This window comes from Petromyzon marinus, unplaced genomic scaffold, assembly GCF_048934315.1.
Source record: "Petromyzon marinus isolate PM22_M1 ecotype Great Lakes invasive population unplaced genomic scaffold, UKy_Petmar_22M1.pri1.0 PM_G_Scaffold_2, whole genome shotgun sequence".
NCBI lineage: Eukaryota > Metazoa > Chordata > Hyperoartia > Petromyzontiformes > Petromyzontidae > Petromyzon > Petromyzon marinus.
Window position 1 is genome coordinate 2,292,501 of NW_027422761.1, and position 26,930 is coordinate 2,319,430.

A 26,930-nucleotide genomic window follows, 5' to 3' on the forward strand; every position below is an offset into this window, starting at 1 on the left:
CAGAGAAGGGAACACTCTGGATCACTGTTACACTACAGTCAGTAGAGCCTACCACGCCGTCCCCCGAGCAGCACTAGGACACTCTGACCATGCCATGGTCCACCTGATTCCTGCATACAGGCAGAAACTAAAACTCTGTAAACCTGCTGTGAGGACATCTAAACAGTGGACCAGTGAGGCTGTGGAAGATTTGCGGGCGTGCTTAGACTGTACTGACTGGGATATGTTCACGACTGCTACCAATAGTCTAGATGAACTCACAGAGGCTGTGACGTCCTACATCAGCTTCTGTGAGGACTGCTGTATCCCAACACGTACCAGGGTGAACTTTAACAACAATAAGCCCTGGTTCTCAGCAAAGCTCAGAAGGTTGAGGTTGGAGAAGGAGGAAGCGTTTAGGAGTGGAGATAGAGACAGATTCAAGGAGTCGAAGAACAGGTTTAGCAAAGCGGTGAGAGAGGCTAAACGACTGTACTCAGAGAGACTAAAACACCAGTTCTCTACAAACGACGCTGCTTCTGTCTGGAGAGGGCTCAGGCAGATCACCAACTACAAACCCAGAGCCCCCCACACCACTAACGACTCCCGCCTAGCCAACGACCTGAACGAGTTCTACTGTAGATTTGAAAGACAATTGGACTGTCCTGAACCACCCCTTCCAACCCAAGAGGCCCCATCCCCCACCAATACTACAGAGACGACTATCTCCTTTCAGGAGGGAGAAGTTAATAGACTTTTCAAGAGGCAGAATCCACACAAAGCAGCCGAACCGGACTCTGTCTCTCCAGCCACCCTCAGGCACTGCGCTGACCAGCTGTCTCCGGTGTTCACCAACATCTTTAACACCTCCCTGGAGACATGCCATGTACCAGCCTGTCTCAAGTCCTCCACCATCATCCCTGTGCCCAAAAAGCTAAGGCCAACAGGACTAAATGATTACAGACCGGTCGCCCTTACATCTGTGGTAATGAAGTCTTTTGAGCGCCTGGTCCTGGCACACCTCAAAGCCATCACAGACCCTCTCCTGGACCCCCTTCAGTTTGCCTACAGAGCCAACAGGTCTGTGGACGATGCAGTTAACATGGCCCTCCACTTCACCCTACAGCATCTGGACGCCCCAGCATCCTACGCCAGGATCCTGTTTGTGGACTTCAGCTCTGCCTTCAACACCATCATCCCTGCCCTGCTTCAGGACAAGCTCTTCCAGCTGAACGTGCCATACACCACCTGTAAATGGATCACAGACTTCCTGTCTGACAGGAAGCAGTGCGTTAAGCTGGGAACACAAGTCTCTGGCTCCAGGTCCATCAGCACCGGAACTCCTCAGGGCTGCGTCCTTTCCCCTCTGCTCTTCTCCCTGTATACCAACAGCTGCACCTCCAATCATCTGTCCGTCAAACTATTGAAGTTTGCGGATGACACCACCCTCATTGGGCTGATCTCTGGTGGGGATGAGTCTGACTATAGGTGGGAAGCTGACAATCTGGTGACCTGGTGTAGCCAGAACAACTTAGAGCTAAATGCTCTAAAGACAGTTGAGATGGTTGTGGACTTCAGGAAGAATACAGCACCACTCACCCCCATCACCCTGTTAGACTCCCCAGTAAAAATTGTAGAGTCCTTCCGCTTCCTGGGCACTATTCTCTCCCGGGACCTCAAGTGGGAATTGAACATCAGCTCCCTCACCAAGAAAGCTCAACAGAGGATGTACTTTCTACGGCAGCTGAAGAAATTCAACCTGCCAAAGACAATGATTGTGCAATTCTATACAGCGATCATTGAATCCATCCTCACCTCCTCCATAACCGTCTGGTACGCTGCTGCCACTGCCAAGGACAAGAGCAGACTGCAGCGTATCATCCACACTGCTGAGAAGGTAATTGCCTGCAATCTACCGACCCTCGAGGACCTGCACACGACAAGGTCTATGAGGCGAGCGAGGAAGATTATGGCCGATTTCTCCCACCCTGGACACTCTCTGTTTCAGCTACTCCCCTCCGGCAGAAGGCTTCGGTCCATCAGGACCAAAACCTCACGCCATAAAAACAGTTTCTTCCCATCTGCTGCTGGCCTGTTAAACAAGGCCAAGGGCTAACACTGTTTTTAACATTTGATCTACATAACGACACGTTGCTGATATTAACTATGTTTCCCTATTTGTATTTTTAAATTATATCTTAAAGCTATTTTATATTCGATATTTATTTAATTTTATATACTTCAGCCCCTTAGTGTTAGACTTTTAACCCTTATTATAGTAAGACTTGTTTAAAACTTATTTAAGATTTTAGATTCCTATATGTTGAATGTATGCACCATCCTGCCAAAGTAAATTCCGTGTCGGTGTGAACTTACATGGCGAATAAAACCCTTTCTGATTCTGATTACACACAGTGTTGGTGGTGTACACACAGCGTTGGTGGTGTACACACAGTGTTGGTGGTGTACACACAGTGTTGGTGGTACACACACAGTGTTGGTGGTGTACACAGTGTTGGTGGTGTACACCACAGTGTTGGTGGTGTACACACAGTGTTGGTGGTGTACCAGGGGTTGGTGGTGTACACAGTGTTGGTGGTGTACACCACAGTGTTGGTGGTGTACACACAGTGTTGGTGGTGTACACACACAGTGTTGGTGGTGTACACACAGTGTTGGTGGTGTACACACAGTGTTGGTGGTGTACACACAGTGTTGGTGGTGTACACACAGCGTTGGTGGTGTACACACAGTGTTGGTGGTGTACACACAGTGTTGGTGGTGTACACACAGTGTTGGTGGTGCACCAGGGGTTGGTGGTGCACCAGGGGTTGGTGGTGCACCAGGGGTTGGTGGTGTACACACAGTGTTGGTGGTGTACACACAGTGTTGGTGGTACACACACAGTGTTGGTGGTGTACACACAGTGTTGGTGGTGTACACACAGTGTTGGTGGTACACACACAGCATTGGTGGTGTACGGTGCTTTTTTCAGGAATATTTTTGCATGCGTTTTTTTTCACGGATTTTCTGTTTACACAGTCACCACATAGTCACTCTGTTTTCTCGTTCGTGTTTTTGTGTTTTTGTGTTTGTTGCGGTTGGACCCGATTCAAGAGCCGAACGGCTCACAGGGGCTATAACCAAAATAAACTGAAACTGAAGAAAAAAAACATCTGATAAACTGAAGGTGACAAAAACACAAAGCGGCTCGTGGCTCCGCACAACGATGGCTCTTTGAAAGCTCCACGTCTCTCTCCGCGTCTCTCTCGTTCCCCGCGGAGTCAACTCGTTCGCCGAGATGGAGCGCTCCGACGGAGCCTTTGACGCTAGCAGGCGAGGCTGCTCGCTTGTTTAGACGACGCCGACGCCGCTCGAAGCGTCTCACCGCGTGCTGAGATGATGCACAGCGAGCGGTGACCACAAACTGATGATGATGATGCCCCGCGTGGCGGCCACGTCCATTCTCGATGTGGGGGTGGGGGTGGTGGGGGAAGCGGAGGACACGGAGGGAAAAATCCATGCGACCACATGAAGAGAGAGTGTGTACGTGTGTGTACGTGTGAGTGTGTGTTTGTGTACGTGTGTGTACGTATGTGTGTGTACGTGAGTGTGTCTGTGTACGTGTGAGTGTGTGTCTGTGTACGTGTGAGTGTGTGTGTTTGTGTACGTGTGAGTGTGTGTACGTGTGTGTACGTGTGTATGTATGTGCGATAGTGTAGCGGTTAGCGCGCTGCGCTATGAACCTGGCAACCCGGGTTCGATTCCCGCTCACGGCCAACACCAGTGACGATTATTCGAACCGGTCCCGGGCCTCCCTTAGGTCGACTCAGCCTCAAATGAGTACATTGCCACTAGGGAGACAAAGGCGGTCGGGCGTGGTGCTGGCCACCCACCCCCTCGTGTACCGTTTCGGCCTTCATAGGTGCTCGCTAACAGCACTTGCCCCTACAGTCTGTTAAGGCTATATGGGGATCTTTGTCTTGTCTTGTATGTGAGTGTGTCTGTGTACGTGTGAGTGTACGTGTGAGTGTGTGTCTGTGTACGTGTGTGAGTGTGTGTCTGTGAGTGTGTGTACATGTATGTACGTGTGAGTGTGTGTCTGTGTACGTGTGAGTGTGTGTCTGAGTACGTGTGAGTGTGTGTCTGTGTACGTGTGTGAGTGTGTGTGTCTCTACCGGGGGAATCTCCATTTGGTACAGCTATAATGGGAGGCTGATCGATGCCCGGGTGCGGTCAAGGGATGGCTCCCTATTGCTCAACCACGTTATGTATGCTGATGATTTGGTAATAGCTGCTCATTCAGAGGAGGAGTTGGAGACGCTGCTGCTGAGACTGGAGCGTGCCACTAAGAGATGGGGGCCTTACCTTCAGCCACACCAAAACTAAGCACCTGCCTGGATATTTTGTACCATCGGACACTCCACCCCCACAACTCCCAATCGGTGATGGGGCAGTTGTGGAGAGAGTGGAGAGTTTCCCATACCTGGGCAGTGTGCTTATGACTGGCTCCAGTTTAACAGCAGAGGTCTCACTCCGAATCAGTCGAGCGGCAATATCTTTTCATCGGTTGCGTAACGCTGTGTGGAAGCTACCTGGTCTGTCGCTCCGCACTAAGCTTCAGGTCTTCTCGGCCACGGTCATTCCCTCCCTTCTCTACGCTTGCGAAACGTGGACCCCCTTAATGGAGCATTTTCGCCGGTTGAAACATTTAGGCTGGCCTGCCTACGATCCATCCTGGGTTTAACCAGACTGGATTGTGTGAGGAGCTCACAAATCCTTGAAAGATCTGGGCAAGGTCCCATCGATGAGCTCCTCCGGCAGGCAAGGCTGGGTCATGTAGCCCGCATGCCCAGCCACCGCATGCCGAAACAGCTTTTGTTCGGCCGGATCGAGGGGGCTAAACGGGCGCGGCACGGGCTAGAGAGGAGATGGAGTGATGTGGTACGGGAGGACGTGGAGCTGAGTGGACTTGTCGATGACTGGTACCAGCGGTGTCAAAATTGGCCTCTGTGGAGGAGGCTCGTGAAGGACGCTACTGGGCAGTTGGAGGCAGTCGCCCTCCAACAACAACGGAGGGTGGAGGAGCGACGCTCACAACAACGAGCGGAACGCCGGGTGGCTAAAGCACAGCAGGTTGGCACAGTAGGGGGCACAGGTGGTGCACCAGCCAGTCATTTCGGTCATCTCAGTCAGTCGACCCGTGACACCTGGGTCTGCCCCGTGACCTGCCAGCGTGGCCTCAAGGTGCACATGGCCTGGCACAAGCGTCGTGGTGATGTCACCACCACTTAGTGGCGAATGGCAGTTGTTGTGTGTGTGTATGTAGCTGTTAGCGCGCTGCGCTACGAACCCGGCACAAGTTCGATTCCCTCTCACGGCCAACACCGTCAGTGACGATTCTCTGAACCGGTCCTGGGCGTCCCCTAGGTCGACTCAAGCTCAAATGAGTAACCTGGTGCGGTGTGTAGTAAACATCGCCACTGGGGAGACAAAGGCGGCCGGGCGTGGTGCTGGCCACCCACGCCCTCGTGTGCCACAGTGCCGGTAGCCTTGGTAGGTGCTGCTACTCGCGAGCAGCAGCAGCACTTGCCCCGGCAGTCCGTGACAGCCGTCGTGTACACGATGGTGGGGATTTTTTGCACGCGGCGTTTTATATTAAATATTTGCTGTTTTTTTCCAGGATGTTTCTGTTACGCGTTGTCGCTTTAAGATGTTCTGTGTTCATATTTTGTTTGTTGCGGCTGCACCCGACTTGAGAGCCGCATGGCTCACAACGCTATCTCCATAGATATAAAAGGCAAAGTTGTGTTTGTGCGTGTCTGTTCAAAATGTTTAGCGTACTTCCCGACATGTAACAAACTGGAAATTTGCCACGTGGGTGCTTTCCAGACTGTACACCATCCTAAAATTATAAAAATACACTTTTGCTTTTTCTTTAGGGGGGTAGCTCAATAATGCATCTATTTTTTTTGCACGTCAAGTGAGCTGTGACGTCAAATCTGTCACGTGACCCGCGCACGTGGAAGCGTAACACGTAGTGTAGTGACCCGAGTTCGATTCCCGCTCACGGCCACCGCCGGTGACGATTATTTTTTTACCGGTCCTGGGCCTTCCCTAGGTCGACTCGGCATCAAACGAGTACCTGCTCTGCTGTGTGAACATCGCTACTGGGGGGACGTGGTGAATCCTCGTCCCGGGCGTAGCCGGGTAGTACAGCTCGTACCTAACAAACTTGAAACTTCGTCTCTCTCTGTGTGCGCGCGTGCGCGTGTCTCTCCCCCCACCCACCCACCCCGCCGCAGTGGACCTGCTCGACACGGAGACCGCGCAGGGCGACCTCGGCTGGGTCGCCTTCCCGCCCGATGGGGTGAGTCGAGCGTGGAGGCCACGAGACCTCCGTGGATGTTCGGGGGGGGAGGGGCGTCCATAGATGACGTCACGCACTTAGAGGGCGGGGTCAGACATTTGTGACGATGCGTGACGAGAGAGGGAGGTTTGAGAAATGTGACGTCACATCATCAAAATGCGCAACTTTAAATAAATACAGACAACGCTAAGTTGCCTCGGTGGGAGTAGTTATATTGGAGAAACCAAATGACATGTCTCGGACCGCATTCGTGAACACAAAGCAGACCTGAAACACGGTAGGACCAACACCTCGGCCGTGGCAGATCACTGTTATAATTCAGTAGGCTCACATGACATTGACTTCTCCAAGACAGAGGTTCTTTGCAAGCCATCTGGCTACCATGAGAGATTCGTTCATGAGTCTATTCACATATACAAACACAGAGACAATTTCAACCGAGAAGATGGATTCTGGCTTAGCAATCATTGGAAGGATTTGATAAACCATTTCGGGTCTTAATTGATTGTTCACGCTTACGGTGGCCTTCAGACCTCATCCATTATTTTTCGTCTCCCCCCTCCTCTTTTCCGAACATAGATGGACTCGTCCTTCTGAACTGCCAAATCGCTCTCCGTGGTGCTAACGTTAAAAAAACGCCACTTTTTTCTAAATTTCTTGCTGTGGTTTTCACACCTGATGATGATTATGTTAGGGTCGTCGGCCCCCGGGATCTCTCCTGCCTGCGACCCTGCCCGCGAAGTACCGACGCCCCCAGACTCTCCACTAGTGTGGGAGCTGCCGCCGCTGCACTCCTCACCGGGCGGGGAAGGGCCGCCGCGCTCCTGTTCCCCCCCCTGGGCTGTCGAGAGTCATGCCTTACCGGCAGGAAACCCAATCTTCCTCGCTCGCCTCATGGTCCTTGTCGTGTGCAGGTCCTCGAGGGTTGGTAGATTGCAGGCAATTACCTTCTCAGCAGTGTGGATGATACGCTGCAGTCTGCTCTTGTCCTTGGCAGTGGCAGCAGCGTACCAGACGGTTATGGAGGAGGTGAGGATGGATTCAATGATTGCTGTATAGAATTGCACCATCATTGTCTTTGGCAGGTTGAATTTCTTCAGCTGCCATAGAAAGTAAATCCTCTGTTGAGCTTTCTTGGTGAGGGAGCTGATGTTCAGTTCCCACTTGAGGTCCCAGGAGAGAATAGTGCCCAGGAAGCGGAAGGACTCTACACTTTTGACTGGGGAGTCTAACAGGGTGATGGGGGTGAGTGGGGCTGTATTCTTCCTGAAGTCCACAACCATCTCAACTGTCTTTAGAGCATTTAGCTCTAAGTTGTTCTGGCTACACCAGGTCACCAGGTTGTCAGCTTCCCACCTATAGTCAGACTCATCCCCACCAGAGATCAGCCCAATGAGGGTGGTGTCGTCCGCAAACTTCAAGAGTTTGACGGACAGATGATTGGAGGTGCAGCTGTTGGTATACAGAGAGAAGAGCAGTGGGGAAAGGACGCAGCCCTGAGGAGTTCTGGTGCTGATGGAGCTGGAGTCAGAGACTTGTGTTCCCAGCTTAACGCACTGCTTCCTGTCAGACAGGAAGTCTGTGATCCATTTACAGGTGGTGTATGGCACATTCAGCTGGAAGAGCTTGTCCTGAAGCAGGGCAGGGATGATGGTGTTGAAGGCAGAGCTGAAGTCCACAAACAGGATCCTGGCGTAGGATGCTGGGGCGTCCAGATGCTGTAGGGTGAAGTGGAGGGCCATGTTAACTGTATCGTCCACAGACCTGTTGGCTCTGTAGGCAAACTGAAGGGGGTCCAGGAGAGGGTCTGTGATGGCTTTGAGGTGTGCCAGGACCAGGCGCTCAAAAGACTTCATTACCACAGATGTAAGGGCGACCGGTCTGTAATCATTTAGTCCTGTTGGCCTTAGCTTTTTGGGCACAGGGATGATGGTGGAGGACTTGAGACAGGCTGGTACATGGCATGTCTCCAGGGAGGTGTTAAAGAGGTAGGTGAACACCGGAGACAGCTGGTCAGCGCAGTGCCTGAGGGTGGCTGGAGAGACAGAGTCCGGCCCGGCTGCTTTGCGTGGATTCTGCCTCTTGAAAAGTCTATTAACGTCTCCCTCCTGAAAGGAGAGAGTCGTCTCTGTAGTATGGGTGGGGGATGGGGCCTCTTGAGTGGGAAGGGGTAGTTCAGGACAGTCCAATTGTCTTTCAAATCTGCAGTAGAACTCGTTCAGGTCGTTGGCCAGGCGGGAGTCGTTAGTGGTGTGGGGAGCTCTGGGCTTGTAGTTGGTGATCTGCCTGAGCCCTCTCCAGACAGAAGCAGAGTCGTTAGTAGAGAACTGGTGTTTTAGTCTCTCTGAGTACAGTCGTTTAGCCTCTCTCACCGCTTTGCTAAACCTGTTCTTCGACTCCTTGAATCTGTCTCTATCTCCACTCCTAAACGCTTCCTCCTTCTCCAACCTCAACCTTCTGAGCTTTGCTGAGAACCAGGGCTTGTTGTTGTTAAAGTTCACCTTGTTACGTGTTGGGATACAGCAGTCCTCATAGAAGCTGATGTAGGACGTCACAGCCTCTGTGAGTTCATCCAGACTATTGGTAGCAGTCGTGAACATATCCCAGTCAGTACAGTCTAAGCACGCCCGCAAATCTTCCACAGTCTCACTGGTCCACTGTTTAGATGTCCTCACAGCAGGTTTACAGAGTTTTAGTTTCTGCCTGTATGCAGGAATCAGGTGGACCATGGCATGGTCAGAGTGTCCTAGTGCTGCTCGGGGGACGGCGTGGTAGGCTCTACTGACTGTAGTGTAGCAGTGATCCAGAGTGTTCCCTTCTCTGGTTGGGCATTTAATGAATTGTATGTATTTGGGGAGTTCGTGGCTGAGATTACCTTTGTTAAAGTCGCCAAGTACGATAACCAACGAATCTGGATTTGCTCGCTCCACACTCAGAATCTGATCGGCGAGCATGCGTTGGGCCTCTTTAACCTGAGGACATGGCGGCAAATAAACTCCGACCAAAATGAGCGACGCGAACTCGCGAAGCGAGTAAAACGGTTTACAGGTTATAAAAATTGATTCAAGGAGTGGAGAACAATGTTTCAGAATCACTGTGACATCTACACTCCCCCCCACACTCCCTCCCACACTCCACTCCCTCTCCCCTCACCACGACCGCAGTGGCAGCAGGCTACGAGTGGCCAACGCTCAAGGCCCAGGCTGTACCAGGCGCAGTGCCGCCCCGCCGTACCCAGGCAGGACAAGTGGCTGCGCACCGCCTGGATCCCGCGCGGCGACGCTCGCCGCATCTTCCTCGAGTTCCGCTTCAGCTTACGGCGCCGGTGCCCCCGTCGCCTCCCGGCCGCCGCCGCCTCCGCCGCCGGCTGCGACGACGACACGTTGGACGTTTACTACCGGGAGTCGGACGACCCCGGCGACGTCGCCGCCGGGGTCTTCGCCGACGACGAGCGGCGGCTCTTCTCCAAGGTCGACGTCGTCGGCTCGGGCGGGTCGGAGGTCGAGGCGGCGGGCGACGTGGGGCCCCTCTCCCGGGGCGGCCTCCGTCTGGCGTTCCGCGACACGGGGGCCTGCGCGTGGCTGGCGTCCGTGCGCGTCTACCGCAGGCGCTGCCCGGCCCTCGCGGTCCGCCTCGCCGAGTTCCCCGACGCTCCGGCCGCCGGCGACGGGCCGTGGGCGCTGTCGGAGGTGACGGGGGCATGCGTGGGCCACGCGCTCCGGCCCGAGGGGGAGCCGGAGCCGGCGATGTTCTGCAACGCCGACGGCGAGTGGGAGGGCCACCCCGGGAGCTGCGTCTGCCGTGCCGGGTACCAGCAGGCGGGGAACGCCTGCCAAGGTGACGCGTTGGGATTTGTTTTAGTAGATTCATCATCGCTTACCCTCGAGAGAGATGTGGAAAGACCCAGCGGACCTCCCACACACTCACTCGCCCACTCACCCACTCACTCACCCACTCACTCACCCACCCACCTACTCACTCACTCACCCACCCACCCAACCACTTATCCTCCCACCCACTCACTCACTCACCCACTGACTCACCCACTCACTCACTCAACCACTCACCCACCCACTCACTCACTCGCCCACCCACTCACTCACTCACCCACCCACCCACTCACTCACTCACTCACCCATTCACCCAACCACTCACTCACCCACTCACTCACCCACTCACCCACTCACCCACTCACCCACCCACATACCTACTCATCCACTCACTCACCCACTTTCTCACTCACCCAACCACTTACCCACCCACGCACTCTCTCACCCACCCCATCTCATCTCTCTCCCCATCTGCTCATCTCTCTCCCCATCTGCTCATCTCTCTCCCCATCTCTCGCTACTGACAGCACCAACAGTCTGTAAAGGTTCATAATAAAGGTGTTAAACTGAGTCTGTAAAGGCTACAGGTCGGGGGGCGGGACCTTTGTGCGTGCAGTGTGTGAGCAGGGCTCTTATAAGGAGACGGCCCAAGACAGCTTCTGCTCCCGGTGTCCGCCACACAGCACGGGCAGCGTCATCGGAGCGACGTCCTGCACCTGCCACGATGGATACTTCCGGCCCAGCGGCGAGCCCCAGTCTGTGGCCTGTGCAAGTTCGTTCACTATGCGCCATACACTACACTATACACTACTACACTATACACTACTACACTACACTATACAGTATTACACTACACTATACACTACACTACTACACTACACTATACACTACTACACTACACTATACACTACACTATACACTACCTACTACACTACACACTACACTATACACTACACTATACACTATACACTACTACACTACACTATACACTACACTACTACACTACACTATACACTACACTATACACTACTACACTGCACTATACACTACTACACTATACTATACACTACTACACTACACTATACACTACTACACTACACTCTACACTACTACACTACACTATACACTACTACACTATACACTACTACACTACACTATACACTACCTACTACACTACACTACACACTACACTATACACTACACTATACACTACACTATACACTACTACACTACACTATACACTACACTACTACACTACACTATACACTACACTATACACTACTACACTGCACTATACACTACTACACTATACTATACACTACTACACTACACTATACACTACTACACTACACTCTACACTACTACACTACACTATACACTACTACACTATACACTACTACACTATACACTACCTACTACACTACACTACACACTACACTATACACTACACTATACACTACACTATACACTACACTATACACTACTACACTGTACACTACACTATACACTACTACACTATACACTATACTATACACTACACTATACACTACTATGCACTATACACTACTACACTATACACTACACTATACACTACCTACTACACTACACTATACACTACACTATAAACTACTACCCTACACTATACACTACACTACACTATACAGTACTACACTACACTATACACTACACTACTACACTACACTATACACTACTACACTACACTATACACTACACTATACACTACCTACTACACTACACACTACACTATACACTACACTATACACTATACACTACTACACTACACTATACACTACACTACTACACTACACTATACACTACACTATACACTACTACACTGCACTATACACTACTACACTATACTATACACTACTACACTACACTATACACTACTACACTACACTCTACACTACTACACTACACTATACACTACTACACTATACACTACTACACTACACTATACACTACCTACTACACTACACTACACACTACACTATACACTACACTATACACTACACTATACACTACTACACTACACTATACACTACACTACTACACTACACTATACACTACACTATACACTACTACACTGCACTATACACTACTACACTATACTATACACTACTACACTACACTATACACTACTACACTACACTCTACACTACTACACTACACTATACACTACTACACTATACACTACTACACTATACACTACCTACTACACTACACTACACACTACACTATACACTACACTATACACTACACTATACACTACACTATACACTACTACACTGTACACTACACTATACACTACTACACTATACACTATACTATACACTACACTATACACTACTATGCACTATACACTACTACACTATACACTACACTATACACTACCTACTACACTATACACTACACTATAAACTACTACCCTACACTATACACTACACTACACTATACACTACTATACACTACACTATACACTACACTATACACTACCTACTACACTACACTATACACTACACTATACACTACACTATACACTACACTATACACTACTACTATACAGTACTACACTACACTATACACTACTGCGCTATACACTACACTATACACTACACTATACACTACCTACTACACTACTCTATAAACTCCGTTCCGCCCCCCCCCCCGGCCAGAGCCGCCGTCGGCCCCCAGGGACGTCGTCACCTCGCCGCTCTCCGCCGCCGCCTCGGTGACGCTCCGGTGGAGCCCGCCGGCAAATCCCGGCGGGCGCTCCGACCTCGCCTACTCCGTCGTGTGCCGGCTCCACCCGCCCCCCCTGCGGGGGGGGGGTGGGGAGAGGGGCCAGGAGCCGGCGCCGCCGTGCGGCCCGGCCGTGAGGTTCCGGCCTCCGCTCCCGCTGACGAACGCCAAGGTGGAGGTGAGCGGCCTGCGTGAGAACGCCGCCTACACCCTGGAGGTGCACGCCACCAATGGCGTCTCCCGCCTGAGCGGCGTCCCCTCGGCGTTCGCGGCCGTCCACGTCGCCACGTCACGGGATCGTGAGTCGTCGTCCCCCCCCTCCTCCTCTCGCTCACGGCCATCGTCTTTCTTTTTTTGAAATCTTTTCATCTTTAGATATTTAGTTGCTTTTGTCAAATATTTTTTTTCTATCTTTTTTTAAATGGTTTTTTAAAATATTTTTTAAAAAATACATTCTCCTTTTTTAAAAGCTATAACATGCACGTAACATTATAATAATATTATTCTTAAATGCTATGCAAAAACATGATAATTATATTATGATTAAAGACAATGCCGCCTGCATTTGCAGCCAGCCAATCACCGCTCTGCATCTTAGTTGGCCGTCTGCATTTGCAGCCAGCCAATCACCGCTCTGCATCTTAATTATCCGCCTGCCTTTGCAGCCAGCCAATCACCGCTCTGCATCTTAGTTGTCCGCCTGCATTTGCAGCCAGCCAATCACCGCTCTGCATCTTAGTTGGCCGTCTGCATTTGCAGCCAGCCAATCACCGCTCTGCATCTTAATTATCCGCCTGCCTTTGCAGCCAGCCAATCACCGCTCTGCATCTTAGTTCTCCGCCTGCATTTGCAGCCAGCCAATCACCGCTCTGCATCTTAGTTGGCCGCCTGCATTGGCAGCCAGCCAATCACCGCTAAGCATCTTAGTTGTCCGCCTGCATTTGCAGCCAGCCAATCACCGCTCTGCATCTAAATTGTCCGCCTGCATTTGCAGCCAGCCAATCACCGCTCTGCATCTAAATTGGCCGCCTGCATTTGAAGCCAGCCAATCACCGCTCTGCATCTTAGTTATCCGCCTGCATTTGCAGCCAGCCAATCACTGCTCTGCATCTAAATTGTCTGCCTGCATTTGCAGCCAGCCAATCAACGCTCTGCATCTAAATTGGCCGCCTGCATTTGCAGCCAGCCAATCACCGCTCTGCATCTTAGTTGTCCGCCTGCATTTGCAGCCAGCCAATCACCACTCTGCATCTAAATTGTCCGCCTGCATTTGCAGCCAGCCAATCACCGCTCTGCATCTAAATTGGCCGCCTGCATTTGCAGCCAGCCAATCACCGCTCTGCATCTAAATTGGCCGCCTGCATTTGCAGCCAGCCAATCACCGCTCTGCATCTTAGTTGTCCGCCTGCATTTGCAGCCAGCCAATCACCACTCTGCATCTAAATTGTCCGCCTGCATTTGCAGCCAGCCAATCACCGCTCTGCATCTAAATTGGCCGCCTGCATTTGCAGCCAGCCAATCACCGTTCTGCATCTTAGTTGTCTGCCTGCATTTGCAGCCAGCCAATCACGGCTCTGCATCTAAATTGGCCGCCTGCATTTGCAGCCAGCCAATCACCGCTCTGCATCTTAGTTGTCCGTCTGCATTTGCAGCCAGCCAATCACCACTCTGCATCTAAATTGTCCGCCTGCATTTGCAGCCAGGCAATCACCGCTCTGCATCTAAATTGGCCGCCTGCATTTGCAGCCAGCCAATCACCGCTCTGCATCTTAGTTGTCCGCCTGCATTTGCAGCCAGCCAATCACCGCTCTGCATCTAAATTGTCCGCCTGCATTTGCAGCCAGCCAATCACCGCTCTGCATCTAAATTGGCCGCCTGCATTTGCAGCCAGCCAATCACCGCTCTGCATCTCAGTTGTCCGCCTGCATTTGCAGCCAGCCAATTACCGCTCTGCATCTAAATTGGCCGCCTGCATTTGCAGCCAGCCAATCACCGCTCTGCATCTTAGTTGTCCGCCTGCATTTGCAGCCAGCCAATCACTGCTCTGCATCTAAATTGGCCGCCTGCATTTGCAGCCAGCCAATCACCGCTCTGCATCTAAATTGGCCGCCTGCATTTGCAGCCAGTCAATCACCGCTCTGCATCTTAGTTGTCCGCCTGCATTTGCAGCCAGCCAATCACCACTCTGCATCTAAATTGTCCGCCTGCATATGCAGCCAGCCAATCACCGCTCTGCATCTAAATTGGCCGCCTGCATTTGCAGCCAGCCAATCACCGCTCTGCATCTAAATTGGCCGCCTGCATTTGCAGCCAGCCAATCACCGCTCTGCATCTTAGTTGTCCGCCTGCATTTGCAGCCAGCCAATCACCGCTCTGCATCTTAGTTGTCCGCCTGCATTTGCAGCCAGCCAATCACTGCTCTGCATCTAAATTGGCCGCCTGCATTTGCAGCCAGCCAATCACCGCTCTGCATCTAAATTGTCCGCCTGCATTTGCAGCCAGTCAATCACCGCTCTGCATTTTAGTTGTCCGCCTGCATTTGCAGCCAGCCAATCACCACTCTGCATCTAAATTGTCCGCCTGCATTTGCAGCCAGCCAATCACCGCTCTGCATCTAAATTGGCCGCCTGCATTTGCAGCCAGCCAATCACCGCTCTGCATCTTAGTTGTCCGCCTGCATCTGCAGCCAGCCAATCACCGCTCTGCATCTAAATTGGCCGCCTGCATTTGCAGCCAGCCAATCACCGCTCTGCATCTTAGTTGTCTGCCTGCATTTGCAGCCAGCCAATCACCGCTCTCCATCTAAATTGTCCTCCTGCATTTGCAGCCAGCCAATCACCGCTCTGCATCTAAATTGGCCGCCTGCATTTGCAGCCAGCCAATCACCGCTCTGCATCTTAGTTGTCCGCCTGCATTTGCAGCCAGCCAATCACCGCTCTGCATCTAAATTGTCCGCCTGCATTTGCAGCCAGCCAATCATCGCTCTTCATCTTAGTTGTCCGCCTGCATTTGCAGCCAGCCAATCACCGCTCTGCATCTAAATTGTCCGCCTGCATTTGCAGCCAGCCAATCACCGCTCTGCATCTTAGTTGTCTGCCTGCATTTGCAGCCAGCCAATCACCGCTCTCCATCTAAATTGTCCTCCTGCATTTGCAGCCAGCCAATCACCGCTCTGCATCTAAATTGGCCGCCTGCATTTGCAGCCAGCCAATCACCGCTCTGCATCTTAGTTGTCCGCCTGCATTTGCAGCCAGCCAATCACCGCTCTGCATCTAAATTGTCCGCCTGCATTTGCAGCCAGCCAATCATCGCTCTTCATCTTAGTTGTCCGCCTGCATTTGCAGCCAGCCAATCACCGCTCTGCATCTAAATTGTCCGCCTGCATTTGCAGCCAGCCAATCACTGCTCTGCATCTTTTTTGGGCGTCTCTCGCTGCTCCTGTTCGCCCCGATACGACCTCACACATCCGTGCACACCGCTTGCAAACCCCCCCAGCACGCGCGTTACTCCACTACACATGTAACATTATAATTATATTATTCTTAATGCATATACCACTCTAATTATTATTCTTAAAGACAATGCATCATCTGTTATAATTATCATCATCATAGCCATGTTCGCATGTTCACCACAAAGCACCGCGTGTGTGGCTGTTGCAAGTTGAGTTGATTGCTCACAAAGCGGCGTCCGTCTGCTTGGTGTTTGAACATCTCACCGCAACTCGTATTTCATTCAGCAGCAAGGGGAAACGCACACCGATTGTCACTCACCGCACCTCGAGACGTTGGCCAGGGGGGTAAACAAATGAGTTAGCGCGTGACCACGTGCTGTGATTGCCCGCAGCACCGTCACCCGTGGTGCGTGTCCACACGGAGATCGTCTCTGAAGACGCCGTCCTGTTGACCTGGGCCGAGCCGGAGCAGCCCAATGGCATCGTTATGGACTATGAAGTCAAATGCTTTGACGAGGTGCGTAGCGGCTCGCGATTATCCATTTTACTTGCGCGCGTGTGCGTGTGAATGTGCACGCGCGTGCGTGCTGAGCGGTGGTGCAGCGGTACGCTCTACGCTGCGCTACGAACCCGGCGTCTCGAGTTCGATTCCCGCTCACGGCAACCGGCACCGGTGACGATAATCTGAACGAGTCCTGGGTCTCCCCTAGGTCGACTCAGCCTCAAATTGAGTACCCTGGTGCGGTGTGTAGTAAACATTGTTGTATATATAGGTGTTATGAAAATTGATGAAAACAATGAAAATTAAATTAAATTTGAGATTCGCATAATTTATCCGAAATTATGTTAATCAGTGTAATTATGCGCATAAATTATGCTGATTCGAGAGATAATCGTATTAATTTATGCGAGTGGGCGTGGTTATGATAATGCAGGTCGTTATGGATTATAAGGTCGAGCCTCGGTGACGAGGATTGTGTTATGAATTGGAATAACGCAATTAATCGTATGCAGTGACGCAGGCGTTGTGAGCGTGAATGAGAGAGAGTCGATTCGACTCTGCTCTTTAATTCCGTATTATCGATAAGGATACGATTACTCTCGATTGAACATTATGAATTATGTGTGTTATGGATTATGTGTGGTGATAGTGTACTTATGATAGGTCCCCAGGATTCAGATCTCATACGCAGAACAATATTATGCAGGATTTCAGGAAGAATCACACACAAACGTTCTGCTTTTATCAATTTTATTTCTAGCTAACTTTAATTTTTGGATAATATGAAAACTCAATCTCGGGATTTGGAATTTCAACACAGCGTTAACATGATAACATCACGATTGCGTTGTTTCACCTCGATAGCGGCACCTGTGGTTAATTCCCGACGCGTAACGCAATCGATCGGTTGTTGAGAGAGAGATTAAAAATATGCGAACTATTCTATCAAACCTTAACTTTATAATATGCAAACTCGTATACTTGAATTGTTACACAATACGGCACTTGGTCTTTGATTCGTATCCAATCCTTAATACATTCTGATATGCGAAGTTATTATGCTTGAAATCGTCAGCATAGTACCACGTTGATGTTCGTTCATTGATTCATAACGATTATGAATTTAAAGCATTCGACTGAAATACTTCTAATTACCTTATCAACAACACTCGATGGCCGCAATGCTTCGTTACTTGAATTGTCACACAACACAGCATTCGGTCATTGATCATGCGCGGCCCTTAATGCAATTATTGTCACGTTGTTAACAATAGGATGCCTAATTATTATGCAACGCTACTCGTTGAAAGGGCACTCCAACCAGTATTATTCTTGGAGGCACAAATATGCGTTTGAATTCGTTATTTCATTCGTGGATACCAGCAAGATTATGTAGAAAGAAAATATTAACGAACGACTCAAGTATTTCTAATCGACTTCTCAACGCGACTCAATGGGTGGCGATGTTTCCTTTTTAGATCCTTATCTCGGGCCAATCTTTTAATTAATTGTGGCCAGATCCCTGACAGGGAACCGGTTGAGCACGCTCTTCACCCCCGCGAGCGGCGCTCCGTGGTGAGGTGCCAAGAATTAATCCTTCTTAATGGGTCAGTTGGTAATTTATGCGGTTAGAAGTACAGCCCCAGCACAATATTACAGAGGAAAATTATGAACACTCTTAAAAACGATGGATTATTCACTCGGTCGTTGCGATGTTTCCACAATCACGGATGGTTCAATGGCTTGAGGTTTTAGGCTTTGTTAATGACCCGTGTGTGTGTGTGTTGAATGGTATGAGTGGTGAAAGAGTAGGCCAATGTTCGGAATCGATTCTTTGCGTCAAGCAGACGTCTGGTTTGTCGTGTAGTGGGGGGCAGTGTATCATACGTATCAGTTGATTCTTCTTTCAGTAGTTGGTTCGGACTCGACGGACGTTGGTGAACGAGTAGATACGCTCTTTTGCTGCCCGTGTGCAGGGTGGGGTGGGGGCCACTACTAAGTCCCGTGTGTGGCAGATGGTCCCCGCGATAACGATCTGTTTGCCCTGGCGTGAAATTCCTCTCTCGCGTTCTTTGGGAGAGACAAAGGTGGTCGGGAGCACCTCTTTATACTTTCGACTTATATTTCTCAAATACCATTTGGTCCCATGTTCGCCAAGACTCGTGTTTGTAACTACATCCTCCCGACACCTCTCGGTTTTACCGAGGTTCGAATTGTTATGATAGAATTATTAAAAAGAAAAATAATTATCATCCTGAGTTTAAGAGGTCTGTTTCTTGATTGTTGGAATCCATATCCCTTGGTTCTGTAAGGTTCTATAATGGAATGTCGTGTAAGGTTAACACGTTGTTATTATTAATATTATATTGCAATTTTCTTTAAAACTGTCTTTGCCTGGTTGCCGTGTGTGGGGTGGGGTGTGTCTCCTCATCAAACCCGGCTGGCTTTTCCAGATGGCCCCTTGTGATAAGGTGTAATTCCTGCTTCTCCGCGCTGTGAGAGGGACAAAGGTGGTCAGGGTTGCTTGGGATATTGTTTAAATTCTTTTGCAAGTTTACCCATTGTCTCATTCCTTCTCGATAACCTTTGATGTGACTCGGTATTCCTGCTCCAAGCTTTGTTTTAACAGTAAAAGTATTAAAGGTGAAAATCATTTGATAGCGAATTAATCATTGGATAATAATTCACTGATGTGTCTGGTGGCCTGTTCTTAATTGGAGTGAGCGTTAGGATCGCTAATTCTATCTTATTCTTGTTGTTGCCTTTTTTTTTACTGGCAAATAAGGAAAAGAATATGTATACGATTTACCCTGTTGGCGTCTCCGTGTCTACTCTCTTGGTGTTCTGACCTCGGAGGGACCTTTCCTAAGGGCCCATCAAACTCTTGTTCACCTGGAGATTTTTGCCGATAGCTGTTACATCCTCGCCTTGAGAGTTTTATTATTTCTTTATATATATATGGCCTGTTTATGACCGACATCTGGTTTTTCGTGTTTCTGGCTTACGGGTTTTATTCATTAAAAAATATAAATTGTTTGTCACGAAAGAAAGGAAAAAGAAATCTAGGTGTATGCATCCGTAAATATTCTTATGGATATTAATTGTGGAAAAAGGGCCGTATACAACAACATCACCACTGTGGATACAAAGGCGGCCGGGCGTGGTGCTGACCACCCACCCCCTCGTGTGCCTCCATAGGTGGCCGCTAACAGCACTCGCCCCGACAGTCTGCTGACACTATACGGGGGTTCTTTGTCTTTGCATTAGCAAGTGGAGGGCAGTAGAGTTAACACAACAATATGCTGTGAACCACGTGACCCAGGTTCAATGGGTCTCTGTGGGATGAGTCTGAACCCATCCCCCCCCCATCTGTACCCCCCCCATCTGTACCCCCCCCCCCCATCTGTACCCCCCCCCCACCAGGATGACGACGACGAGAGAGAGGTAATGAGGCTGATCTCCAGCGTGCCGAGCATCACCGTGACGGGGCTCCGGCATGCCGCGGTTTACTCACTGCAGGTCCGCGCTCGCAACGCCGCCGGCTACGGAGACTACAGCCCCACACTCCACTTCCAGACATCTCCCGCACGTGAGCAACAACACCACCATCCAATCACCACCACCCAATCACCACCACCACCCAATCACCACCACCACCCAATCACCACCACCACCCAATCATCACCACCACCCAATCCAGCCACCACCCACCACCACCAGCCACCACCACCCAATCACCACCAACCAGCATCAACCCTACCCAACCACTACCCAACCACTACCCACCCACCACCAACCAGCACCAACCCCACCACCACCAACCACCACCAACCCCACCACCACCAACCCCCAACCACCACCCCACCACCACCAACCAGCACCACCACCACCCACCACCAATCACCACCCACCCACCACCAACCACTACCAACCCCACCACCACCAACCACCACCCCAGCACCATCCCCACCCAACCACTACGCCGCCACCACCACCACCCCACCACCACCACTCACCAGCACCACTCACCAGCACCATCCCCATCATCTCAGCACCATCCCCACCCAACCACTACGCCACCACCACCACCCATCCACCACCACTCACCAGCACCATCCCCACCCAACCACTACGCCACAAGGACCACCACCACCACCACCACCCACCACCACCACCACCACCACTCACCAGCACCATCCCCACCCAACCACTACGCCACCACCAACCCCACTACCAACCTACCACGACCCCACCAACAGCACCACCACCCCACCCCTCCTGTCTGTTGTAGTTGTTGTGGTTGTTGTTGTAGGTGTTGTGCTGTTGTTTGTTGTTGTGTTGGTGGTTATTGTGGTGTTGTTGTAGTTGTTGTGTTTGTTGTTGTGGTTGTTGTGGTTGTTGTGGTTGTTGTAGTAAGTTAAGGATGTGTTTGTAACTCTTTCCCTCCCCCTCCCCCAGCACAAGCGACTCAGGAAGTGACCCTCTGGGCCTCCTTGCTGTCCGCTGGCCTCGTGGGGCTGATGCTGCTCATCGCTGCTGCCTGCATCATCGTCAAGAAGAGGTGGGGGGGGGTCACACTGGGGGGGGGGGTCACACTGGGGGGGGGTCACACTGGGGGGTCACACTGAGGGGTCACACTGGGGGGGGGTCACACTGGGGGGGGTCACACTGGGGGCGGGGGGGGTCCCACGGGCGTTCTGAGTGTTCCCACGTGATCTGGCTGCACCACCAAGAGGCAATCTCCCTGAACGTTGGGTAAGAGGCGGCACCCTCCAGAGCGAACTCGCTTCTTCAGCACTGCCGCCGCCGCCGCCTTGATGGCTGCGTGCATCGCGTTGCGTTTGAAGGAGGAGGAGCAGGAGGAGGAGTGGTCACTGGCAAGCAGCAGAGTCGGAGCCTCGCGAAGAGAGACGACCTCGCTTCTACAGCGTGCGGGGTAAACGCTGCTCCACCTCGCGCGCACAGACACACACACCACCTCTAAAACACACACACACACATCTCATACACACACACATCTCTCATACACACACACCACTCACACACACACCTCTCACACACACACCTCATACACACACACCACTCATACACACACATACACACACCACTCATACACACACACACACCACTCATACACACACACCTCTAATACACACACACCTCTCATACACACACACCTCTAATACACACACACACCACCTCTCACACACACACACCACTCCTCATACACACACACACCACCTCTCATACACACACACACACCTCATACACACCACTCCTCATACACACACACACCACTCATACACACACACACACCACTTCTCATACACACACACCTCTCACACACACACACACCACCACTCATACACACACACACCACTCCTCATACACACACACACACCTCACACACACACACCACTCATACACCCACACACACACCACTCCTCATACACACGCACACACCACTCACACACACACACCACCCCTCATACACACACACCACCCCTCATACACACACACACACCACCCCTCATACACACACACCTCTCACACACATACACACACACCACCCCTCACACACCACCCCTCACACACGACCCCTCATACACTCACAACAACAACCGCCATTCGCCACTAAGTGGCGGTGACGTCACCACGACGCTTGTGCCAGGCTATGTGCACCCTGAGGCCACGCGAAGTGTCGAACGCCCACTGGCAGGAGGTCACGGGGCAGACCCAGCAGGTGCCACAGGTCGACTGACTGAGATGACTGACTGATGCACCACCTGTGCCCCCTACTGTGCCAACCCGCTGTGCTTTAGCCACCCGGCGCTCCGCTCGTTGTTGTGAGCATCGCTCCTCCACCCTCCGATGTTGGTGGTGGTAGTGGTACGCCACTCAAGACATTGATGCATGCACAAGTCGCTCTCCGCTCCTCCACTATTGAGAGACAGTGTTCTTCCTCTTCCCACGAAGAGGTGGCAAAAACCCCACCTGCCACCAGCACACCAACCACAATCACCGTTACCGCCATTGCCATCTTCACCCTCGAGCAACGGGGACGGAGCGAAGCGCGTGACAACGAGCGTGCGACTGGGAATCATGTCGCAGCTGGAGAGGGCGGTGTGACCTGGCCTTGACCAGGTCACTAAAGCAGAGATGTAGGTCTTGCTGGAATTCCCTACACATCTACTGTAGCAGACGGACAGAAAATATCGCATCTGTGCAGGACCGCCCTTTCCTGAAACCGCATTTGGGCTCCGCAAGCCTCTCCTCAGCGTGCCTGGCAAGGCGATGTTGAATAATCCTTGCCAGGACCTTTCCCGGCACACTGAGGAGTGAGATGCCCCTGTAGTTGTTACAGTCTGTGCGGTCCCCCTTCTTAAAGAGGGGGACCACCAGGGCATCCTTCCAATCCTGTGGAACCTGTCCAGTGGTCCAGACTGTTGTTATGATGTCATATAGGGCAGTCTGTGCACAAACGCCACCCTCCCTCAGCATTTCGCTTGGGAGATCATCTCTGCCCGGTGCCTTTCCTGGTCTCAGACTCCGGATCGCCTTCAGTGCTTCCTCAACAGATGGCACCTCAGCCAGCCACTCACAGGGGGTGACTTCTTCCAATATTTGAGGCACCGCAGCCTCAGCAGGGTCATCCCCACTTTGTGCCATGATGTTTTCCTGGCTGAGAGATTTTCCCTCCTCCAGGACCTCACAGAAATGCTCAGCAAATCTGCAAACCGGTTCCTGGGGGTCGGAGATTGGATCACCGTTTTTTCCCCTAATGTTGGTAATAGGTGTGGCGCTGCAGGTTGCTTTTTTGATGGAGTTAAATAGAGATTTGTGATCACGGGCCACTGAGGCAGACTCCATCTCCTCAGCAACCCACGACCACCACCCATCCTTGCAGCGCCTCACGGCTCTCCGAACCTCCGAGCGAAGGCTGCGGTAAGCCTCCTCATTCTCTGATGTGGGATTCTGTAGCCGATGACAGTGGGCCTGTCGCTTTTTCTAAACTATCCTGATCACCTCCTCTTTCAGCCAGGGTCTCTGGGGAGGTCTGGACTGCGTAACCAAAGCAGCCAATGCAGCTGCATGAGTCACAGTCCTAAACCTCGCCCATTTACCCTCGACATCAGGAGGAGTGGGGGACGATGCCAACCCCAGCCGCAAGCGATGATGAAATTCTCGCTTGCAACTTTCATCAGATAACTGAGACTAGGCCACTTTAGGTTGGAATGGGGTCCTGGGTGTACACCCACCACCGGAGTGGAAGAATGGCAGGCGCATCTCACAGATGACTAGTCGATGGTCAGAGGGCAGATCAGCTCCACGGTAGGTCCTGGTGTCAAAGACATGGGCTCGCATCCGCTGATTCGTCACTATGTAGTCCAGCAGATGTTCTTGCTTGGACCCGGCATGCATCCATGATTTTGTGTGGATGCGCCAATGCCGGAACAGCGTGTTGGTAATTACAAGCCCATGGGCTGAACAAAAATCAAGCAGCCTCCTACCGTTGTTATTGAGCTGATCTGGCCCATGCCCTCCAATCACTCCAGACCAGGTGCCAGCATCATGACCAACTCGGGCATTGAAGTCACCAAACAAGATGACTCTATCCCGAGGGGCCACTTTAGCCAGCACCTGTGACAGGTCATAGAAGGCATCTGACTCATCGGCTTTGCCTGCATCCCTCCACGGATGTTCGTCTTCGGTGGGGGCATAAGTAACCATGACCACCACTCCTCGTCTCCGGTTGATGGGAAGGCGAGCCCAAAGTAGCCTGGGGCTTACAGCTTCCCACACCTCATCACCACGCTCCCATGCCCCCTTCATTCTTGTGTTCAAAAGAAGAGCCACACCCTGTTGTTTGGCAGTCTGCTGCCTCGAGTAGAGGACTGTCCACCCCTCATTGTGGCAGGAGCCAGAACCGGTCCACCGGACCTCCTGAATGCCACAGAGATCCAGGCGGTACCGGTCCAGCTCCCGACAGAGGAGTGGCAGCCTCTCCTCCGCAGTGAGCGTTCGAACATTCCACGTGGCCACACGAAGTGGCTTTTCGTTGTTTCTGTAGGAGACCCGAGGGTAGAGATTCAATCTCCTGGCTCTGCCAATTGGGGTTTGGCCAGGAGACGTCATAGACGCCTGTCCCCCCGGGGCCTCCGGCACAAGCTTATTAGTTAAATTTTTTATTCGTAGTTTCGTGGTAAAAATGTTGAAGGTGGAGGGGTTACCGGCCCCTCGTACCCGTCCAGAGCCCCCGTTTAGCCACTGTGGTGGTCACAGACGCCATGAGAGGAGGGGCCAATCGGAATTGGCCCTCCCCCCACAGCACTGTCCACGACAGAGTTTCCCGTCCGGCACCGCGAGGAGGTAGGGGGTTGTTTTGCCGGACACTCACACACACACCACCCCACACACACCACCCCTCACACACCACCCCTCATACACTCACACACACACACACACCCTGTGCACGGTTGATTTCGCCGTTGCCACCCACAGTGAAGATGCCGGGCTTCAGGCTGTACATTGACCCACACGACTACGACGAGCCCAGCGATGCTCTCCGCGAGTTCGCGACGGAAATCGACGCCTCGCGAATCAAACTTGGACGCGTCATCGGAGCAGGTGAACGGGGGGGGGGGGGGGGGGGGGGACGGGGGCGGGCACGTCTGTACCGTGGTACCCGTTAACTAAAACTTACTCATAGGGTGCCCACTTCAAATGTTGACACTGCTGAGAATTTGCAACGATGCCGCAAGAAATGTTTGTGCCTCCGGGGCTCTGGAGACCGCCTGGAGAAGGTTCCAGGTGCACGGTGACAACGACGGCGAACGAGTGGGACAAACTCTTTGACTTTTGGAAGCTATTAACGTTACATTTGTTATCATGTTTAACACGTAGGCTTTCGCGAACCCAGATCATCCATACGTGACAAGCCTTACTAGTTGGCTGTGTCGGGTGGTGGCGAGTTTAACCATACATTTATACATTTACGTGCACTAACCAGAGAAAAAAAATCTCCATTATGGATTTGTTATCATGTTACAGCGTAGTATTATTATTATCCGTTCTCTTTCCATGAAAAACCAATAGTCCAATATAAGTGTTAACATTTTCTTTGGTTCTTTCGGTAAAGTCACGTAGAATGAGAATAAAATAATAAATTGATAAAATAAAATAACACAATAATATTCTCACGACGTTTCGGCCACAACACAAGCGGCCTTCGTCAGGTGAAGGGGACGAGACTGTCTTGCTCCAGCGCTGTCCTCCAGACAGTCTCGTCCCCTTCACCTGATGAAGGCCGCTTGTGTTGTGGCCGAAACGTCGTGAGAATTTGATTGCGTTATTTTATTTTTTCAATTTATTATTTTATTGTCATTCTACGTGGTGGTGACTTTACCGAAAGAACCAAAGAAGATGAATCCTCGCAGTCACGAAAGCTTCAAATCGAAAAGTGTTAACGTTGTTTTGAAGCACCCCGTCGATTGCCGTGGGTTCACACTCCCCAATGCATGCACCACGCAGCGACCGGCCAGTGCACAACCAGCAACCAATCGGCACGTTTTATTCACGTGACGAACCTTACTTAGCAGCTGGACGGGGGGGGGGGGGGTCCTCACACCTGCTCTACGTGCTGCTCACTGTCATCGACCCCTCGGCCCGCAGGAGAGTTTGGGAAGGTGCACGTCGGATACCTGAAGCGCCAGGGCAGCAGCGGAGGGGCGGCGACAGTGCGCGTGGCCATCAAGACGCTGAAGGGTGGATCCAGCAAGCAGCAGCAGCAGCAGCAGCAGCAGCAGCAGCAGGACTTCCTGTGCGAGGCGAGCGTCATGGGCCAGTTCGAGCATGACAACATCGTCCGCCTGGAGGGCGTCGTCACCAAGAGTGAGCTTCGAGAACGTCCAATCGATGCCACACGCATTTTAAACAAACTAAAACTGGCAATTAATCTTTGTTCGTTTTTTTTCCGGTAAAGTCACGTATAAATAAGAACTAATAAAATAACATAATTGCGTACGACGTTTC

At 51.5% G+C, this 26,930-nt stretch overlaps 1 long non-coding RNA gene and 1 pseudogene across 1 annotated transcript in view; both read left to right on the plus strand.

The window, feature by feature from the left end:
* Nucleotides 1-9,580, plus strand: part of LOC142912322 (uncharacterized) — a 12,931-nt gene extending 3,351 nt beyond the window's left edge. The window contains exons 2-3 of the long non-coding RNA XR_012934043.1: nt 6,285-6,349; nt 9,514-9,580. This is a non-coding gene — a long non-coding RNA (uncharacterized LOC142912322). The remainder of the gene's footprint in view (nt 1-6,284; nt 6,350-9,513) is intronic.
* Nucleotides 9,581-9,585: 5 nt separating this feature from the next.
* Nucleotides 9,586-26,930, plus strand: part of LOC142912343 (ephrin type-A receptor 4-like) — a 29,914-nt pseudogene continuing 12,569 nt past the window's right edge.